At 38.9% G+C, this 23,144-nt stretch overlaps 1 long non-coding RNA gene across 2 annotated transcripts in view; it reads left to right on the forward strand.

Moving 5' to 3' along the window:
* Positions 1-23,144, forward strand: part of LOC146396975 (uncharacterized) — a 184,569-nt gene that overhangs the window by 122,052 nt on the left and 39,373 nt on the right. The window contains exon 4 of one of the 2 annotated variants that reach the window (XR_014826606.1): positions 16,683-20,691. This is a non-coding gene — a long non-coding RNA (uncharacterized LOC146396975). Of the gene's footprint in view, positions 1-16,682; positions 20,692-23,144 lie in introns of those variants that run through there. The other variant, XR_014826605.1, reaches the window with a different exon arrangement.

A 23,144-nucleotide genomic window follows, 5' to 3' on the forward strand; every position in this document is an offset into this window, starting at 1 on the left:
TCTCTTTTAACTAAAACTACAGTGACTACTGCAATGGTCAGCACAAGGTAGTATTCAATGGGTATTTGTAAAATGAATGAGTAAATGAATGATTGAAATTTACAGGTCAAAAATTCCATTGATAATAAAAGCCATGGTGAGGATAGGGGTCTGTGTGGCAAAAGAGAAGTGGAGCTGAAAGTCACCAGAATAGAGGAGGCTTGTAGGTTTCTGGAGGGATTGAAGTTGTGCAGGATGATAGTGAGTCATGAGGTGGATAGAAAGATCATGAGCTACAGCCAAGGTCTTTGGCTAGGAGGTCAACAGATCAGAGATGAGAAAGGGTAAATGGTACAGTAGCCAGAATCTAAAGGTGTCAAAGAAGGAAGGGATTTTGTACTAACATGAAGGAATATTTTTTTTTATATCAGAAACATTTTCCTGTCTATACAAAGCTCTCAGATGGTCTTAAAACCCCATCTCTAGCATATATTTACTGCCCTTGATAATAGCTTTAATATTGGACCCCTAAGATGAAAGTGTGTGGTGACTATTTTCCATTGTTGCTTTCAGTTATTCATTCCAAAGTTCAGACTCCAAGTCTGCCACTCTTTTTATTGAGACTGCCAGTCCATCATAATGCCTTTGAAAACAATCACAATGCCTCCTACAGAAACTGTTTCCTCCCTGGAGAGAAAAAAACATGTTTTTAACCTTAGCTTTCAAAGTAGGCTCTCTCACTGGCTCATTCTTTTTCTTTTAATACTCTTTTCAAAATCCAATTTTTCTAATGCTCTGTGGCTCACACTGAATGACTTCTGTCGAGGGATTTGAATTACTGTGAACAGGTCTCTTGAGTCCATCTTAGTGAAATCAATAATAGGCATTTCTACCATGTAACATCTTGCCAAGAGGTATTTTGGATCCCTTTTTATTTAGATCATCTCACTGAACCTTTATAGAATGGTACCCTTCTCTGCCCGAGGTTTCCTTTTCTTTCTCCTTGCCTCTCAACTCCTGTAGCTGGTGGAGAGGCATGGTGGAGAAATCCACGATGTTAGTTCCTTTTCATCTCTACTTTTCTGTCCTTACTACTCCCATTCTAATTCTTTAGCCATATCTTTCTTGCTACTTTTAATAAGCTGACACAGAGGCTCTTCAGACACTATCTCACTCTCAATGAGACAGAGTCTCACTCTGCAGGACTTGGTGTGCAGACCTTTGAGAAGAGGCTCCTCCCTAGGAGTTCCCACTGTGGCACATCAGGATAAGGATCCAGCACTATCTTAGCATAGTGGCACAGGTTCAATCCCCTATCTGGTGCAATGGGTTAGGGATCCATCATTGCCACGGCTATGGGATAGGTCACAGGTGCAGCTTGGATTTGGTCCGCGGCCTGGGAATTTCCATATGCTGTGGGCGTGACTAAACAAGAAAAAAAAAGAGGAAGCTTGTCCCACCTTGACACCTCCCCCTGCCCTCAGGGTTTTGCATGGTTTGAACAGACCCCTTGCCATTTCTTGTTCTTGACTTAGGCCTACCTCAGCATCCCTGACAGTTACTCACTCTGCTGAAGGATGTGCATTTCCACTCCATGAGACTTCAACTTGAGCAGGAAAATTGAACGTGATCACAGACTGAGGGAAAGATGGCCTCTGAGATGAATTCTATGAAGGCATTTTTAACAGATTTGAGGCTTGCTAGCAGACTGTAATAAATAAAATGGTGCCATTTAAATGAGTGATATGTGAATATCATACAGTATTGGCAGAAAAGTGGTCCTCATTATCTCAGAAGGTTGTCATCTTTGACCTAGAAGGCAGCTTCAGTGGGAAGCATGAGAAGGGAGAGGGAAATTAAATTATCCTGGTAACCAATGTGTGACAGATATCACTGATAGAACCTGCTTCTATCTGAGTAGAATTTCTTCTCACAAAGCCAAACAGGAACAGTGGCAATAAAAATGTTGGCCTGCAGCCTGCTTTCTCTTCTTGGTGTTGTAAAAAGGCTCATGTTGAAAAGAAAAAACAAAACAAAACAAAACAAAACAAAAAAACAGAAGTCTGGAGTTTTCTCTGTGCTGACAGTTTTTCCCTCAGTACTAGGATACCCTGATAAATTCTCCTTGACTTTCCAACTTCTGCCTTTATAGGTTATTAGGGGAGACTTCACAGCCTTTAGCAACCATATTTTCCTCTTAGGAACTCTTTTATGAGAAATGCCAATTTAGGGCCCCAGGCCTGTGCTTGCTCCTGACTCTGGTACTTCTCTCCAATTTGAGAAACAGGCAGAGGAAAAAGTCAGAAGGACAACTCTTCCAGTTCAAGTTGAATCCCTCTTGAGCATACAGCAAATCATACCCATCACTGACTCCAGGATAAAGATGCAGGCCTTTAGAGACTGCTTGGTTCTCACACTGGGCAAGGAGCTGGGGCAGATATCTCTGCTTCCTTTGTACTTTTTCCATCTATTAGGTAGATGGAGAAACTACTGTTATGCCACCTTAGAAATATAGTGGAAGCAAAGCATGGTTAAGGGTCTGACTAAAGGACATCAGAAACATATCAGAGATGCAGCTGAGCCTAGGCCCCAGGTCTTCTGATAACCAGCTTGGCTTCTTGCTGTTGGTACAAGTTGCCTCCCCAGTCCCCCATTATTGGTCAGAGGTCATATTATTCTGAATTAAAAGAAGCAGCCACATTAAACAAATTCTGAGCATGTAGTCTGTTCTCCAGTCGCTGAGCTGATGCATTTATCTAATCTGTACACACAGAGCTCTGACTTCATTGTGTTTCGCTAGAATCACATTCCAGGGCTTTGTGGTCAATAGTATGCAATGCCATTTTGCCAGTCTGTGCTCTGCCAATTTTTTGGACCAAGCTTAATTATGCAAATGCATCTGATAATAGTTTATTCATTTTAGTCATGCTCAATTATTTATTTTTTATGCGTGGCCCCGATGACTTGGACAGGGCTTAGTAACAGCTCATCTCATAGCTAGCAAGGAGACATAGGAAAGCACATAATTCTGATGCAGGTCAACTGCTCTTGTGGGCATCAAGCTGTTTCAGGAAAAATCGCATTTGAGGCAAGGCCAACTATTTCTAGAGAATATGCCAGCTGTTATTGCCTATCTGTTATCCCCAGACTGAGAGGCCATTTCATGGGACAGGAGGAGCGGTGACACTTAGAAGCAGTAGGACATTACTTGAAATTATGGGGTGAAGGTGAATGGAAAGGAAACTGGTTACTTCCACTGATTCCTAAACTGCAGCATTTTCCCATTCAGGCCACTTCTGGCTTTAGGGATAATAATAAGGAGCCTAGAGGAAAAGAAGTAAAGTGGAAATAGATAAGCTAGGGTGTTTTGTCCTTCTCAGAAGTAAGTGAAAATAGCGATATTGAGTGGAAACTAGAAAGGGTGGCTTTCTTTAACTTGTTCATTTTTTTCCCACATGTGCCATGATCTTATTAACATGAGACATTCGCATATTTAAAGGGATATCACTCTGCCCCTCTTACTTGGCTAACCATTACTCAACCTCTTGGTATCATTTTAAATATTATTTCTTCCAAGAAATCTTCCCTGACCTTCATCCTCAACCACAAAATAGGTTATGCATCTATTCTAGGTCTCATAGAATCAGGTACATTATTTATTTTGCCATTTATTTCGCATAATAGGATTACTTGTTTAATTGTATGACTCCCTAGCTATGGAGCTGAAGACTGTGGCTAGGTTGCTTATTGATGTACAGCCAGCGCCTAACTCAATGCTTGGGAGATGATAGCCACTTAATAAATATTTGTTGAATAAAATAATGAGTGAATGAATAACTGATAGGAAGTTGTGATCGGGATTCAGGCTTTGCTTTGGTCCATAAAGTCCCATTGAAACCCATAAAAACTCACCTAGCTCTGTGACAATATCTGTTTCTAATTGTGGAACACTAATAGCTTTTCTGTTGAATAGCTGTGTCTAATTGACTGATGAGTTTTGTGAATACAGTGGACAGTACTGGGGGCTAAAGTATTTGTCCAACAAAATTTGCCCTTAATTTTTCTTCTCCTCACCTACTTTATCCCTCTTCTCCTTCACTTCCCCTATAGCAATCAGAGGGATGGGAATAGGACCCAGGACCAGCCAATTATGCCTCTTCACCAGGACTGAAATTGGAAGAAAATACATATTTATATTTTCTCATGAGGTTACTGCTTCAGAGAATTTGGGTCTGAGACTGCTGATAGCCATCTTGCCTACCATCTCACAGAGATTCCATAGATGAAGCCAATCAAAACGTCAAGTAGAAATTCAGATAGAGCCTAAGATCCTGATTCTTGCATGTCTTTCTTTGGACACAGTTTAGTTAGGAAGCCAATAGAATATACTTTTTCTTTAAATCAGTATGAGTTTGACTTCTATTTCTTATAAATGAATGAGATCTGTGTAATCTAGTGTAAAGCACATTTATTTTTAGGGATATAGGGAGTCTCACCTGAAGTCAGAGGAAAGGCTGCTACAACTTTAGTTTCAATATTTAAATGGGCTTCTGACCTGATAAGTAAAGAAATTGCTACCTAAAGCCAGATTTAAGGGTCGTATTCTGACAACATTCTGGTGTTGGTGACTATGTAGTAGAGGGCACAAGAATAAAATCAGAAATAAATTGGGATTTTCAGGATTACATTGACAAACTCCAAGGCTGGCAAAGCGTGCCTTGTAATTACTCAACCCTAAGGTTCGTCTTACCACAGTTATAACTGTACCCTTGGGAAGTGGAAATCATTGTAATACTAAGAATCAAGCCAAAATTTTGTCTCAGGCTTTTTCAAAGAGGCCAGTGTTTATGATCAACTCTTATGACAAGTATTCAGGGGTAGGCAGAGGGACTCATTCAAAGACATATTCCAGTATTCTATGGCCAGAGAGGTGAGTGCTTCTCCTTTCTGTGTTTTCCAAATGGGAATTTTTACTGAAGCATGGATCACTTCTCCATAATATTATATTGGTACGTTGGTGTGGTTATACTTATTATTTGGCAAGACTCTGAGAAGACTTGGGATTCAATATGGAAAATTACATGACTCATGTTGCTGTTTTGGAAAAGGTGGATGTGTTTTCTGTTGTATGTAGGATACTGACATTTTGATAGGTGGGCATTTTAAAAGTTAATGTCAGGGGAGAAGGGTACCTTGAGTGTGTTAGGAAGTCTAGGGGTGGAATGTAGTAAATACGGTAGCTACCATGTTGCCCATGGAGCTCTTCCATCTTCATCTCTGGTAAAATGCTCTTTCCTCTCTCTTCCCCCTCATCACTCCCCATGACCATCCCAGCTACAAGGATGATCTCGTAACTCACACCTGACCAAAACTGTTTCCTGGGGTCAAGAGATCATCTCTGGAAAGAAGATGCTCTCTTTTGACTGCATGGGGCATGTGAATCTGAGGCTGCCAAGACTAGAGGGGGCAAGAGGTGGAAGGAAAGGCTGTATTCTCTGTTTTCCTCACTATCTTTAAGCTGCAAGGCCCTGAACTCTGACATTGCCCATTCAGTCTCAAGGCTACTTCATCATCCATCTGCTTGTGTGGTCAATAAAATCTCTGCTCTGCTTAATAGTTCGACATGGATTTTTATTGCTTGCAACTGAAAGAGTTGTGAGCTCAATGTCATCTCCTCAGAGAGTCCCTCTTTGACCAATCTAGCTAATTTAGTGCCCTTTCTGCCACTTGCCATTATCTGTCTTGTTGCCCTATTTTAGGTTTTATAGCACTGATGGCTCTCTGAAGTTACTTCTTCAGAAAATGTCTATTTTTCTGTCTGTTGCTCATTCTTTTCTCCTCCCCCCGACTGCTACTAAAATGTAAGTTCTCTGAGGTCAGAAATTTCAGTGTTGCATTCATTAATTAATATTCCCAAGGCCTTGATCAGAGGCTGGCATGCAGTAGGTGCCTCAGTAAATATTTATTAATTGAATCATTCAATAACATAAGTATAGAGACTAAGTATTAAAAAGGGAGTCTGCAGGAAGAGGCATCCATTTATTTTTCCTATCCTGATTCACCTAGCTTTTCTCCTTTAGTTGCTCTGGGTCTCAAGTAACTTTATTCGTCAGTCTCTACACCATGCCTTCTGTCACCTACCTCTGCCCCACTGCTGCTTGTCTGTCCTCAAACACTGCACTCATTCCACGGTCCGCTCTCCTAAATGCTCATACACCAGATGATTTAATTGTTGAAAATGTTACATTTCCTTTTGCTTCTCCATCTGAGGAACCTACCCGCACCACAGTGCTTGAGTTCTTTATGATCTGTCTGAATAATTTCCTCAAACTTTCTGTAGGAGGGAGTGATTAAGAGACATATTTTCTTAAATGATATAGTACTTGCCTCTTTTTGTCATTTTGTTCAAGTTTTATTCAAGTATAGGTGATTTTTACAATGTTTTATAATTTCTGCTGTACAACAAAGTGATTCAGTTATATATGCACACACATCCATTCTTTTTCCCATATGGATTATCACAGAATATTGGGCAGAATTTCCTGTACTAAAGCATCTGTGAATATCTTAGTCTCAGCTTGTCTATACAATATCTCTTGTGAAGCAGACCAAGATCAGAATTGGAATAAAAAATTCAGAGATGAGGTGTTCTTTTGTAGCACAGTGGGTTAAGGATCTGGTGTTGTTACTGCAGCAGCTTGGGTCACTGCTGTAGCCTGGGTTCAATCCCTGGTCCAGGAACTTCTACATGCTGTGGGCATGGCTAAAAAAATTCAGAGATGAGAAAACGAGGGTACAGAAAAGTTGATGGTTCTTCTAAGGCTACAGAGTTGGTGAAAGTAAAACCTAGAGTTGAATCTAGTTTTTTGTTTTTGGTAACATATGAGATGCTGTACAGAAGTCTCATATGTTTCCCATTTGGATGAGAAACAAATCATAGAGCATTGGTAAAGTGGTGGAATCTAGGCCACAAACTCAATTTCAACCACATTTTACTAATTTACAAGACAAACTAGGAAGCCAAATCTGTATCACTAGTCAAATTTTGATAGTAAAGAGAAGGAAAACCAAAAGCTGCCATATGGAATTTTTTATGATGCTATTCACCAAATCCTAGCCACAAAGGGATAGAAAAATATCACTTTTGAACAACTTGAATTTTCCCTGTTTTAAGTAAAATCTAATACATCATAAGCCTGATGACATTTTAAGAGTTTCAAGTCTGCAGTGGCTGTCATGACATGAATCATTCAAATGGAGGCCACGTTGTGAATGATGACTCAGAGTAAATAGCCTGAAGAGAGAACAACATATTTTTCCCTCTACTTGGAGCCATCATTCAAATGAAATGTACATACCAAAGCTATGACTACCTTCTGGAAGGCTGGATGCTTATAATGTGTCCAAAACAGAAGCATATTCTTAAGGAGAGTTCACCTATAAAGAGTAGGGGCCACTGAAGGTCAGCCACTTATCCCTCACTAATGAAAAGTATGACCCCAGGCAGGTCATTTCGATTTTACTCGCCTCATTTGTAAAATGAGAGCCTTAGGCCACATATGCTTGGAGGTCCTTCTTGCAAGTCCTTGGGGTCTTCTTACTCAGGTATTGGAGATGTTCTTGATTCCAGGTACTTTCTTACCCATTGAGAGAAGCTATGACATCAAACACCTCAGAGCATGGCAGGTGGTGAGGAGTTGTTCCTGGTTAAAATACTAGTGTGGCTAAGGGAGGCAGAAGACACAGTTATCACATAGGTGGTAAATACTTTCATTTGCACCAGGAGGTTCTTACCTAGTGTCCTACCAGAAAACCTTTGTCATGGCAAAGGAAAGCACAGATGTCAGTAGTTTCATTATAATTTTGTGTGCTTTGTTCTTATTGGTCCCTGGATTCTGACATTGTCCATACTCCAAAATAAGGAGAAATGGGGAAGTCAGAGAGGATATAACTGGTTTATCTGTGGCAAAGATGTGATGGAGCTGGTCTGAGGGATGGGGTGGGTCTATAACTGCCAGTTGGATGGCAGACTGGGTGATAGCAGAGAATATGCCTTTAGACCAGGTACTTATTAGCTGTCCTTCCGCATATGCCTAAAGCAATGTTTTGCTTAGGCCAGTGTAGCTCGTTGATGGAGGCTTTCACTTACTGATGGATAACTTTTTCCTTAGGGTCAAATTTTTTCTTGGAGGTAGGGGTTCTGACAATTTCAAATTCCCACTTGTTTCAACCAATAACATTCAAGTGCTTTAAAATTTTAAATTATTCTAGCAGGTTAATACTCATAAAATACTAATTATCTTATAACCCAGGTAAACCCACTGAATTTGAATAATCATGCAATTCTGGCCAATAACACAATTTAAGCCATTGTTTCAAAATAGCTTGTTTATAACTGTGAAGCTTAGGAGCCCAGTGGCCTCATGAAACCATCATATGGAGGCATCAGAGTATTTTTTTTTTTAATCAGGGCCATACCTGTCCTCACAGGGGATTTGTCAGGGTTTCCCAAGACAGTTCCAAGGATTCTTCACGTGCTTTCAGTGGTCCTAGGATTGGATATAGCAAATGCTGATAGAATCATGAGGGTCGGGGAGAATCAGGGGTGGGAATGGTAGCTTCTAGCACTGTATTTCTTAAACAAACAAACAAAAAAAAAACTACAGTAAAGTATACATAACATAAAATTTACCATTTTAACCACTTTTAATGTACAACTCAGTGGTATTAAGTACCTAACAAAATTATATAACTATCACTACTGTCTATTTCCAAACTTTTTCATCATCCTATATAGACACTCTGCCCATTAAGCAGTATATCTCTATTCCATCTTCTCCCAGCCCCTGGTACCCTCTATTATACTTTCTCTCTGAATTTGCCTATTTTATGTACCATATATAAGTGGAATCATGGAATATTTGTCCTTTTGTGTCTGGCTTATCTCACTTAGCAAGTTTTCAGGGTTCAGCCATATTGTAGTACGTACCAGAATTTCATTTCTTTTTGTGGCTAAATAATATTCCATTATATGGATATGCTACAGTTTATCCATTTATCTGTTGATGGACAGTTGGATTGTTGCCTTTTTCTATTGTGAATAATGTTGCTATAAACATTGTTGTGCAAGTGTCTTTCAAGTCCCTGCTTTCTTTTGTGTCTATACCCAGAAGTGGAATTGCTGGATCATATGGTAATCTTGTTTAACTTTTTGAAGGACCACAAAACTGTTTTCCACAGAAATTGCACCATTTTATATTACTATCAGATGTGTATGAGGCTTTCAGTTTTTCCACATCCTCACCAGCACTTATTATTTTCTGTTTTTTTTCTTTTGATACAGCTATGCTAATGATATGAAGTAGTATCTTACTGTGGTAGTGCTGTATATTTGAGAGATCAAAGGAAACAAAGAATAGGAAGAATACTTTTGCTTGGAAAATTAACTATATCCCAGAAGATGCAAGTTCTACTTTGCAGTTCTGAGGTCCATTTAAAGCTACTTACTTAGAGAGTTCTCAAGATGGCAGAGTAGGAAGATCCTGAGCTCACCTCCTCTCACAGGCATACCAAAATTACAACTCTTTTACAGAGAAACCATTAATGAGGAATACTGGAACTTAACCAGAAAAGACATTCCACAATTAACGTTATAAAGAAGGAATCACAAGGAGACATATTGGAGAGGCAGAGCCATGGTATTATCAAGACCCATACCTCTGAATGGGTGATCCACAAATGGGAGAATAACTACAATTGCAAAGGTTCTTAAGGAGCAAGGGGTCTGGGCCCCACATCAGGCTCCCTAGCCTGGGGGGTCCTGTGCCAGGACAGGAGTTCCCAGAACATTTGGCTTATAAGGTAAGCAGGTCTTACTTCTGGGAGATGCAGAGGACTGTGGGAAATAGTGACTCCACTCTTAGAAGGTGCACACAAAATCTCACACATGCTGGCATCCAGAGCAAAAGCAGTGATTTGAAAGGATCCTGGGTCAGACCCACTTGCTGACCTCTCAGAGAAGCAGGAAGCAACTGCAGTTCACCCTGGGGACATAGACTCTGGCAGCAGTCATTTTGGGGAGCTTATTTTACCATGTGAACACTGGTGCCACGCCAGCAAGTTCCATTGTGGAATCCTCCCTCTAGCTTCAGGACTCAGGCCCAGCCCCAACCATCATCAGCCTGCAGACACCAGTACTAGGACACCTTGGGCTAATCAACTATCACTGTTTGCAGATGACATCATACTATATACAGAAAATCCTTAAGATGCCTCCAAAAAAAAAAACTGTTAGAGCTCATCAATGAATTCACTACAGTTGCAAGATATAAAATTAATATATAGAACTTAAAGAGGAAAAAAGGAAAGAATCCCATTTATAATCACATCAAAAAGAATGAAATACTTAGGAATAAATCTAAGGAGGTAAAAGACTTGTACTTGGAAAACTATAAGACACTGATGAAAGAAATTGAAGATGACACAGACAGTTGGAAAGATACAGTGTTCGTGGATTGGGAGAATTAAAGTTGTTAAAATGGCCATAATATAAGTAGATTGCCTTGGGTAGCAGCAATCCCTTTCAAAATACCAATGGCATTTTCCAATGGACTAGGAAAATTATTTTTAAAATTTGTATGGAAACTCAAAAGACCATGAATAGCCAAAATAATCTTGAGATAGAAGAACAAACTATGCTCCCAGACTTTAGACTATCCCACAAAGCTATAGTAATCAAAACCCTATAGTACTGACTCAGAAACAGACAGATAGATTAATGGAATAGAATAGAGAGCCTGAAATAAACCAACACAATTATGACAAAGGAGACTAGATTATACAATGGAGAAAAGACAGTCTCTTTGATAGGTGATGTTGGAAAACTTACAGGTATGTGTAAAAGAATGGAATTAGAAAAATTTCTCACACCGTAGACAAAAATAAACTCAAAATGAATTAAAGACTGAAATGTTAAGACTGGAAGCCATAAAACTCCTAGAATAAAAAAAGGCAGAACAGTCTTTGACGTAAATCATAGCCATGATTTTTTGGATCTGTTTCCTAAGGCAAAGGAAACAAAAGTGAAAGTTAAAAAATGGGGTGTAATTAAGCTTAAAAGCTTTTGCACAGCCAAGGAAACCATTGACAAAATAAGACAACCTACTAAATGGGAGAAAATATTTGAAAATGGCATGACAGATTAGGGGTTAATATGAAAAATATATAAAAAGCTCATATAACTCAATGTCAGAAATAGAAACAACCTTATTAAAATATGGGCTGAAAACATGAATAGACATTTTTTCCCAAAGAAAGTATACCACTGACCAATAGGCATGTGAAAAGATGCCCAGCATCACCATTTATCAGAGAAAATGCAAGTCAAAATCATAAGACATTACCTCATACCTGTCAGAATGGCTACCATCAAAAAGACCACAAATAGCAAATGTTGTTAAGGATATGGAGAAAAAGGAACGCTGTACACTGTTTGTGGGGAAGACCTGGGGCAGCCACTATGGAAAACAGTATGGAGTTTCCTCAAAAAACTAAAAATAGAACTATCATTTAATCCAGCAATTCCAGTCCTGGGTGTATATTCAAAGAATATGAAAACATTTATTCAAAACATGCACCCCAGTGTTCATGCAGCATTATCTACAATAGACAAGATAGGGAAGAAACCTAAGTGCCCATCAACAGATGAATGAATTAAGAAGATGTGGTGTATATATACCAAGGAATACTACTCTGCCATAAAAAGAATGAAATTTTGCCATTTGCAACAGCATGAATGGACCCAGAAGATATTAGGCTTAGTGAAATAAGTCAGGCAGAGAGACAAATGCTGGATGATATCACTTATATATGGAATCTGAAAGATAAAGCAAATGAATGAGTAAAACAAAACAGAAATAGACTCAGATACAAAGAACACATTAGTCATTACCATTGCAGAGAGGGAAGGGGGAAGCAAAAGAGTGGTAGAGGATTGAAAAGTAGAAACTACTATGTGTAAAATAAATTAAGTTACGAGGATGTACTGTACAGCACAGGGAATACAGCCAATATTTTATAATAACTTGAAATTGAGTGTTATCTATAAAATTGTTGAATCACTATGTTGTATATCTGAAACTACTCTTATATTGTGATCAACTATACCTCAAAAAAATAAAAAAGCAGATAAGAAAAATAAATTAAGCTACTTAATCACTGACTCACCTTTCTTCCCCAGTATCTGTGATCATGAAGCTCAAAGTAAATAAATCACCCAGGAAATATTGCCTGTACCAGCCTAAGTTCAGAGAAAATACTGAATGGTGGGCTATGTTTCTTGCTGATTTATTTGCCTTTGACAGATTAAAGGTACAGAGCAATTTGGCTGTGTCCAGAATATAATAGACTCTTTTTTTTTTTGGAAAAGATAAACATTACAACTCCTAAGAAAACCTGTTACTTAAAACACATTTCATTCAAAATAATGGCCAATTTACCTCTTGAAACTATGACTTTCTCGAGCTAATATTTCAGAGGAGGAGGAGGTAAGGTTTAACCATTGCTATTCTGAAGAGAGACAGTCATTTCATACAGAATTCAATGAGGAATAAATAATAATAGAACTTTTTGTCATTTTATTCACCTTCCAGTCAGGTTTTGGTTGTGAAAAAAAAAGCTGGTGAATTCAAAATGCCTTTCTCTCTCTCTCTTCCCCCAATACTCAACTACTGATGCCTGTACAGAATCTGAAAAACAATATTCCATAAGACTCAAAGTGAGTAGGGGTGCCCCTTAATCAAATAGGCAAGCATTTTCAGTGAGATACATCATGGCTATGTCCTGACTTCCCTTCATCTTAATTAGGTCTTAATCATTGGATAACACATGGGATGAACATTCTTTTATATAAGGCTGCTGGGTTTTCCATATTGTGATCTAGGAGAGATCTTATTAGACAAACTGACATGCCATCTAATTATTACAGAAGGAAAAAACTACAGACTGAATATACTAAAATGAAAAATGATTTTGCAGAGAATAATTTTAATTAGTCCATATTTAATAATTTTTCATAGCAAGTCGCCTCCCTCAGGGCTCTTGGTACATGTTTCTCCTGAAAGAAATAGCAGGAAATAACATACCTCAAAATTAGGAGGAGCATCATTTTTGGCTGTGGAATATCCTGGATTAAGCAATTTTAGATATTCTATTTAGAGCCTACTGGAATACAGACTGCTTTTTAGTCTGGGAGGTTAAGGTAGAGGGATGGAGGTAGAAATAATGAATAAAGACCTAACTTTCCACATGTTGCCCGAATACCCTCTCAGGATGGAGGTGAGTTGTATATCCTTGTTAGGATTCTCAAATGTCACAAATGAACGTCAGCCGATCCCCTAACTCAGCTTCAAGTTAAAACATACCATTTCAAATTTAAGTAGCAAGAGGGATGTGCCCAAGCCAGGTAATTTTTGAGGATTACAAATCTGAACTCTCTTGGGCTCTATTCAAACTCTTAGTTAAGAGAAACATATTTACAGAGAAGGGTTTATAGGATAGACATGAACAATCTACTAAGTCCTCCAAGTAAGTGCTTTCCAATTTTTCTTAACAAGGGAGATAAAATTAGTATTAAAAACAAGAACACTGCTGTTTGACCCTTGGTACGCACTTGCACTGACCAGTCAGAATGGATGATGGCTGTAAACAACCACATCACATTTGTTCTATCTTTGAAAACAAGGTTCTTTTCCAGAGTCATGTGGAGCCCCTCACCCACCACTGTCCCCTGAGAATAACTGTCCTTCTAGAGTCTATGGTCAAATAGAGAATGAGAAAATAAGTTACCAGGAATTCTGTACCAAATTTAAATTAAATGTATTTTATAATCATAATACCTATACCAGTTTGAACATTGTTCATACATCAGTGAGTGAGACAATCATTTATAGATTAAATATATGGGCACTACTTATGGAACCTTTAAAAAATTCAAGTTTCCCCAGGAATTTGTTGTGCAGAAATTAGAAGTTAGAAGTAACCTAAGTAAATTATACTGTGCAATCACTAGATGAAAAACAAAGCTATATGTTGGAGGGTGTTGAGGGCCTGGTTTATTCTATCACATGACGCCAGACCCCTTCAGGGAAACTTTTGGTTTTATTTAGCTATTGCTTTTCTTCTTGGCAAATAGTTTAACTTTACTTTTGGGAAGCAGAATCATATGGTAGACTAAAAAAAAAAAAAATTACCTGTAGAAAATTTGAAGGCAAATTTCCACTTTCCTATGACCGGCAAATAGTATTATGATAGGTGTTTTATATCAGCCTCATTTCATTATTATTGTATTCTCTTGCTTTCTCTTGATCATCTACCTCTAATTTGTTATCTTGATATATCTTAAATTTTTTGAAAGATTATGTAAATCTTTTTTTTGGAATAGAGGTGGATATCAATAAAAAATATCAAGTGGATGCCACCTATAGGGTAGCAAGTCAACATAACAAAAAGAATAGATATGTACATACATATGTTGATATATATATATGTGTGTGTGTATATATATGTGTGTGTGTGTGTGTATATATATGCATGTGTATATATATATATATATATATATATATATATATATATATGTTGATTTCTTGTGTATATGGCCATTTGAATATTGTGTTCAGGTTTCTCTGCAAATCCTATAAGCTCCCACTTCCCTTGCAAAGTGGATAGGTCTGGAGTGAGAGGAAAATTCTGGGCTTTAATTCTTAGCTTCAGCATTGATGAATAGTATTACCTTGATCAAGGCTTGAAGGGCATTGGTTCTTGTAAAAGTCAAGTGTCGATCAGTTCAGAAATCAGAACTCAGTGCTTTCAGGGGTCCAGGGAACTCTGTAAGACAAAGGCAGCTGTGGATACTGTGGCAAAAGGAGATCACCTCCCCACCTAGGGCATGCCTACCTCCTTCGTTCTCTGTGCCAGCTTAATGGGGGGCGGGGGTCAGATTTGCCCAGAGGCTCTCAGGTCTTTGTTTCTTTTTTTCTGTTTATAACCCCTGGTCCCAACAGTCCCGCAAGGTCCTGATGTTCTGACAATCTGTGGTGATAACTCCATTTTTCAGTGCATTCCACCTCTTTCAGGCTGGGCAAGTGTGAAGAATGAAATGACAGCCACAGAGTGAGCTGAAATGAGGGGATTGCAGGCAGGGAGACAGGAGAAACCTTTTAAGAATTCATTGACAGCCTCTAGCACCAGGGCAGAGCTGCAGCTGGTTGGGCGATGGGGGCTGCTCACAGACCAGCCTGATGTGCTGCTGTGAGGGGTAGGCCATCCTTGCTGCATTTGACTTTGGACTGACCATGAGTCTAAGAAACAGAATCACAAACAGTGACAGGTAGTCATAAATAACTCTTTCCCAGCTTTCCTTTCTTTCCTCCCCCAGACCCTTAGGCATTCAGCCTACTTTCTGCCCCTTTTAACAGCATTCTCATTATATTCTAGCCATCACTCAAGTGCAGTTCAAATGCCAGTTCCTCCTCGAAGCCCTCCTGTCTTCTTAGTTGGAATTCTCCTCTGTGCTCTAGCTGTGTTTGGTTTGTATTTCCCCAAGTGCAGATTGCGTTCTGCCAGGCACTAGTGTCATTATACACAGTCTGTTTTCTCCTGCTGGAACGTGAGCTGCTTGAGAGGAGAAATTGCACTTTTCCCTGCTTTTCTATCTCCTTCTCGGTGCCTAGAATAGTGTCTTGTGAAAGCTGGTGTTCAGGAAATGAGGTACAAAAGTCTAGAGTTTAAGCTCTGTAGTCAGAAACACAGACTTAACCTGGGATGCTGGATCTATCAGCAATGTAATTTTGGATGAATGAGCAACGTCTCTAAGCCTCAGTGTTTATTAGTTGTTTGCTTTTTGTTTGTTTCTAGGGTTATATGATAAACTCCCACATAGTTCTTAGGTGTAATAATACCTGGTGTCTGGATAAATGTTAAAACAACATTGCTTTGTGTTGAATTCTATGTGTACTGTAGCCACGTTCCTTTTTCCACTGACTGCAAAATGAGTTTATGCATGTTGATGAAAAACCGGGCTTTGGGGATGATGGCTTTGTGACAGACCAGAAAGGTACTGACAAGAATGGAAAATGAGGGTTCTGCATCTTTGATTTGGAAAAATAGGGAGAAAAGGTGACTGATGTTGCAAAGCAGAAATTGCAAACTAATTATGAAGAGGAGGCCTGAGGTAAACAGAATAAATTCAATTAAGAGGAGTGGTTGTATAGGCTGTCCAGAATGACAAATTTGTTCTTTCTTAAAAAAAAAAAAAAAAAAAAAAGAGCAACTCAGAGGTAAAGATGAGGCAAAAACTGGTAAAATTCAAAAAGAACATCTTGTAGAATCTGTCCTAGGACTAGGGTGCACGGCTGGGGTGGAGAAGGGCCAGGGAATCTTCATGTATGGATACCCGCAGGTTGAGCAACCCACTTAGGGGCATGAGGCTGTGCCTGGGACAGGTGACTCATACCAGGTGTCACCAGAAAGAGCCAAAGCGCAGGGAAGAGAGGTCCTTTCTTCTCTGGGAGTTAGACACCCTCAAACTGAAGAGTCCTGCTCACCTGTTAAAACATGCCAAGCACAAGCTGGTGAAAGCTATGGCCAGAGAGTTAGGGGAATAATTTTCCCCACCTCTTTGTTCCTCATTGTCTGATCTCTTGCAGGGGCTTCACATTCATCAACTCCAGTTGGAAATCAGAGGTAAGAGGATACATTTGTATAACTTAGTAGTTTCATTTAAAGCTTTTTGGTCTCAGAACGCCATTATGCTCCTAAAAATTAAAGAGTACCCCAAAGGACTTCTGTTGATGTAGCTTATATCTGTTGATATTTACCATATTAGAAAGGAAATCTAAGAAACTAAGACTATTATTAATTCAATTAAAATAATACACTCATTGCATCTTCATATAAGTAACATTTCACTGAAAAACAGTTTTGTGTTTCTAAAACTAAGTGAACAGGTGGCATTGTTTTATGTTTTGGAGAATTGCTAATGTTTGGCTTAATTGAACACAAGTGGATTTTCTGCATTCAAAGTGTGACATTATTTTGGTTGAAGTGAATGAAGAAAGTTTGGCTTCATACAGACATGGCATTGGAAAAGCAAGGGGTCTTTAAGTATCTTTTCAAAGAATCAGGGATATTCTTCTTTGATTATGCACTAAAACTCGACAAGCAGTTTCTTAAAGGTTAGTATGATATGGATTCTGAAATTATGTCAATGAACCTTATACTTGGTTACATTAAAATACATTGGTCTATCTTGCACTTTGAATGTACATTTTAACCATGCACCATTTTGTAGTTTTATGCCTTGGTCATTTGGAAAATATTGATTTAGTGAATTACACAGGTCTACCACATATTGATACATTTGAATGTACAATATCAACAAAAAATCATATTTTTTAATATCAGCACCAATCTTACCTGAAAAATCTTTAAGCTTGGGTAATTGTCAATCTCACTGTGGCAGCCATAAGTTTCACAAAGTTATGAAAGCCTGAGAGCTCAAATTTTATCATTGACAGTGGTTTTCCTCTGAGTGACTGACTTGTATTATTTCTGAGAAAATACTTGCCAAAACCCAATTCTAAATACCATAGTTTATCTGTTAGTCTAATTTCTAAATGGTGTTCCATGAGAAAAGCAGATATTCAGCCTGTAGTTTAAGCAGTCCTGTCAGTGCTTTTTCTGGAGATAAATGTTACACTTTGGTGTGCAGCAGAAGTATGCTTTATGCATACTCTCATTTCATTACATGGAATATTAAAAAGACATGCCTACAAAAGATGTGAGAGTGAATGAAATTAATACTATTTTTTTCTGTTTTTGTCATGGACATTCTTAAATGAAACTGGCTTTTTTTAAAAACTGAGAGTGCTTGGTTAGTGAAGAACATAATAACTACCAGTTTAGGGTGGTGCCACTACCCTGATTCCTGCCAAGGCTCCAGCATTTCCATCAACTTTTGCTTCTGCACCATCAGTTAAAATGCTAACACAATGAAAAAGGCAAGTAACGTCTCAGTGTTTTTATAAAAATATAAAATTTTTGATCTGTGTACCTCCTGAAAAAGTCTCGAGGAAACCCAGGGGTCTGGGGACTACACTTTGAGAATTGCTGCAGTGGCCCATCCAGATTAGTCACCTGGGTCAGAAGGCAGCATGGAGAAAGGACAGGAGACTTGGGGGGTGATGATGGGTGTCTGGAAGATATACAAAATAAAGCCTAAGTCATCACTCTGATTTAGTATAAAATAAAAACAAATTTCAAGTATAAGATTACTTGATATTTGGTTTCTAAGAGTTTGCAGTCTAGAAGAAGGGATAAGTCAGATGTACAGGTAGCAACAGAAATTTAAGAGTGGTTTAGATCAAAATGGCAGAGTGAGAGGATGTGGACCTCACCCCCCCAACACATCAAAAATACATCCATAAATGGAACAGTTCTCACATAAAATCAGCTGGAAGCTGGCAGAAGATTTTTTTATCCAACCAAAGCTGTAAGAAAGATCCCCATGCAACCAGGTAAGATGAAAAACAAAGGCATCAGGATGGAACTGGCACCTCTGGGAGGGATCTGTGAAGGAGGGAGGGTCCCCGTAGGCAGGACCTCGCACTATAAAGCTGCCATGCAGGCTGGGACAGATAGAGGGGCTGGAGGAACGTGAACTCTGTTGATTAGGAGTACATGCCTGCTAGCTTGTTAGCAATCAGGGCACAGAGAGTCCTGTGCTGATGGCTGCCACCTTGCTGCACTTCCTAGCCTGAGACATGAGCTAGGTGGGTCTACTAATATAGCAGCTAGGTGCTGAAACTTGGGCATACAAGCTTGGGAGAGGACTTGATCTGGCTGCATAGAGACAGCCCAGAGAGCGTGGGGTGTGGTCAGGGATGAACCTCAGAGCCTATGGTCAATGTGCACACAATGAGGCATGGCTCCTGAGGTGATAGACTTTGTGAGCATGCACACATGGCTGGGGCAGGACTGACATCTGAGGCCATTATCAGCACTCACAGATAGGGGTTGCGGTGGGGCCAGCAGCTGTGGACTTTGGTCACAGGCACACTGGGTGGTGGACAGAATCACTGAATTGTAAAATTCCAGTGGACATCCTCAGGGGAGGAGTCCGCAGGGGTTCCTTTCCTAAGACAGAGGCAGCCCAGGTCCCAAGCAACAGCAAAGCTACCACAGTGGCTTGATTCCTGCCACCACCATGTGCTAGCCTAGCATTAGGTCTGGAATGAGCACAGTGGTGAAAGGGACGTGACCTTGGGCTGTTGCTGGGTGGAACTGCAGATGCCAACATGGATGGCTCCATATAGGTTCAATGTGATCACATAGCATCACTTGCCTCACCACTAACCTCCTTAGGGACAGAACACACACTGAAGTGCAAGGGTGCCTTATCAAGCTCAACCCTCAGGGCTTCTACTTCAACAACTTGAGAGCAAACACCACCACCAACAGGGCTGTGACAGCTGTGGAGCAAAGTGGAGGCCCAGTTACCACAACACAAGTCACATCCCCTATCAAGGGGCTAATGACTAGCACACTCTGAGAAAAGAGATGGCAGGCATCCATAACAAAAACAGCCCTTGCACCAAAAACATCAGACTCACGTAGTCTACACAGGGAAACTCCCACATAGGAACAGCCCTTTAAGACCACAGTAAATGACTGTTTCTTCCTAAATTCAGAGACTGAAAAAGCAGAGAAACTACTCCCACCTAAGAGAAATCCCCTGAAAGAGCCAATAATGCAAATGACCTTGCCAGTCAATTAGACTCCAAGTTAAAACGAAGGCAATAAAATGCTAAATGAATTAAGAAAGCTTATTGATAGAAATGAAGATCACTGTAACAATTTTCTAGAAACTATAAAGAGGAGCCAATCAAAATCAGACAACTCAACTGCCAAGGTAAAAACCAAAATAGAAGCAGTGAATAGCAGACTAAATAATGCAGATGAGTGAATAAGTGGTCTGAAAGACAATAATGGAAATCACCTAATCAGAACAGCAGACAGGCAAAATAAAAAAAAGCAAGCAATATAATGAGATCCACATGATAATATAAAGCATACCAGACTTGGCATAATAGGGGTTCCAGCAAAAAGAGAGAAGGGTATTGAAAATGGATTTAAAGAAATTATAAAAACTTCCCAAACCTAAAGAAGGAAACAGATATCCATGTATAGCAAACATAGAGGGTCCCAAATGAGATGAACCCAAATAGATGCACACCAAGATATATCACAATTAACATGGCAAAGTTAGGATTCTAAAGGCAGTAAGAGAAAAACAGAGAGACAGTTACAAGGGCACTCCATAAGACTATCAGCTGATTTCTCTGCAAAAAAACCTGCAGGTCAGAAGGGAGTGTTGTGAAATATTCAAAGTCCTGAAAATAAAAACCTGCAATCTAGTATGCCCAGCAAGGTTATCATTTAGAATAGGAGAAACAAATGATTTTTCAGACAAGCAAAACTAAAAGATTATAGTAATATTAAATCTTACCTAAAAGAAATAGTGAAAGTTCTTCTCTAAATAGAAAATAAGCAAGAATCTGTAAGAAAAGAAAAATCACAATAGGAAAGGCAAATAGAAAAAAAGATTGAAGATCACTTAAATAAGATACTACTTAGATTAAAAAACTAAAAAAAAAATTATAAAAGTGAATGTAACCACAATTAACAGCAAAAGGATAAGCATGAAGATATAAAATAGGACATCAAAGTCACAAAATGTGGAGAGGGGTATAAAAAATATAGATCTTTTAGAATGTGTTTGGACTTATATGACAGTCTAATAGATATAGTTATGGGTTAACATATCTGAAAACTAGGGTAACTACAAATCAAAAATATACAGTAGATTGATGAAAACTAAAGAGAGGAATTCAAGCATAATACAAAAGAAGACAATCAAACCATAGAAGGCAAAACAGAAGAAATGAAAAAAGAACTACAAAACCAATTCAACAAGGTTTAAAATGACAATAAGTACATACATATCAATAATTACTTTAAATGTCAATGGACTAGATACATTGATCAAAAGACAGCGTGGCAGGAATTCCTACTGTGGCTGAGCAGGTTAAGGACCCCATGTTGTCTCTGTGAGGATGTGGGTTTGATCCCTGGCCTCACTCAGTGGGTTAAGGATCTGGCATTGCTGCAAGTTTCACTGTAGGTCACAGATGCAGCTCAGATCCAGTGTTGCTGTGGAATAGGCTGCAGCTGCAGCTCCAAATCGACCCCCTGGTCCAGGATCTTCCATATGCCACAGGAGTGGACATAAAAAAAAAAAGAATAAATAAAAAGATGGAGTGGCAGATTGGATTAAAAGAAAAACACCTACAATATTCTGTCTATGAGAGACCCACTTTAGGGCAAAAGACACACATAGAATGAAAGTGATGGATTGAAAAAAATAAATCATGCCAAATGAAATGTCTATAAGGGATAGTGATACTCATAGCCAACAAAATAGACTTCAAAGACCATAAAGAAAAAGGACACTATATAATGATAAAGGGATCTATACAAGAAGATATTACACCAATAAAGGAGCACCCAAATATATGAAACAAATACTAACAGACATTGAAACTGACAGGATACAATAATATTAGGAAACTCTGACACCCTACTGATATCAATGGACAGGTCTTCCAGATGGAAAATCAGTAAGAGACAGAGATTCTAAATTACAAATATAAAACAGTGAGACTTAATTGGTATCTAAAGGACACCATATCCAAAAAACCAGAATACACATTCTTTCCAAGCATGAAAGGAATATTCTCTAGAATTGATCCCATACAAGGACACAAAACAAGCCTCAATAAATTTAAGAGGATGGAAATTATTCTAAGCATCTTTTCTGACCACAGTTGTAAAAAATGACCACATGGAGACTAAATAATATTCTACTTAAAAACCAACAAATCAGGAGTTCCCACTGTGGCTCAGTGGGTTACAAACCTGACTAGTATCCATGAGGTTGGGGGTTCAATCCCTGGCCTTGCTCAGTGGGTTAAGGATCCTGCATTGTTGTGAGCTGGGGTGTAGGTCATAGATGCAGCTTGGATCCTGTGTTGCTGTGGTAGAGGCTGACATCTGCAGCTCTGATTCGTTCCCTAGCCTGGGAACTTCTATATGCCATAGGTGTGGCCCTAAAAAAGAAAAATAAAAATAAAAACCAATGAGTAAATCTAAGAGAAAATCAGAAAATACCTTGAGACAAATGACAATGAAAACACAACATTACAAAATCTATGGGATGCAGAAAACTAGTTCTAAGAGGGAAATTCATAGCAATACAGGCCTTCCTCAAGAAACAAGAAAAATCTTAAATACAAAGCCTAACCTACCACCTTAAAAAAGTTAGAACAAAAGCCCAATTCAACAGAAGGAAATAAGATCAGAGAGGAAATTATTGGAGATCAAAAAATAATAGAAGGAATTTCATTGTGGCTCAGCAGAAACAAATCTGACTAGTATCCATGAGGATATGGGTTTGATCCCTGGCCTTGCTCAATAGGTTAAGGATCCAGTGTTTCTGTGAGCTGTGGAGTAGGTCACAGATGTCACTCAGATCCCATGTTGCTGTGGCTGTGGTGTAGGCTGGCAGCTCTAGCTCCAGTTCAACCCCTAGCATGGGTACTTCCATGTGCCATGGGTGTGGCCCTAAAAAGAAAAAAAAAAAAAAGCGAGTGAGAGAGAAAAGATGAATGAAATCAAGAGTTTGTTTTTCTTAAAAAGATAATAAATAAACCTCTAGTGAGCTCATCAAGATGAAAAAAGAGAACTTAAAATAAGAAATAGAATAAATAACAAACTATACCACTGATACAAAAAATCATAAGAGAATACTATGAACAGTTGTATGTCAACAAATTGGACAACCTTTCAAGAAACTTGTCCACTTCTCACAGCCCATCAAAATTGAGTCAAGAAGAAAAAGGTAATTTGAATAGACCAATCTCTGCAAAAGAATCTGTAAAACAACAACAACAACCCAATTCTCTGCAAAAATAAGTCCAGGACTATATGGATTCCCTGGAGAATTCTACCAGTCATACAAAGAACTTATACCAAGAAGCCTTTTCAAACTA

This window comes from Sus scrofa, chromosome 14, assembly GCF_054392235.1.
Source record: "Sus scrofa isolate SSC_HxYL_T2T_F1_AM1 chromosome 14, Sscrofa_HxYL_maternal_Yorkshire_Landrace_v2.0, whole genome shotgun sequence".
NCBI classification, from domain to species: Eukaryota; Metazoa; Chordata; class Mammalia; order Artiodactyla; family Suidae; genus Sus; species Sus scrofa.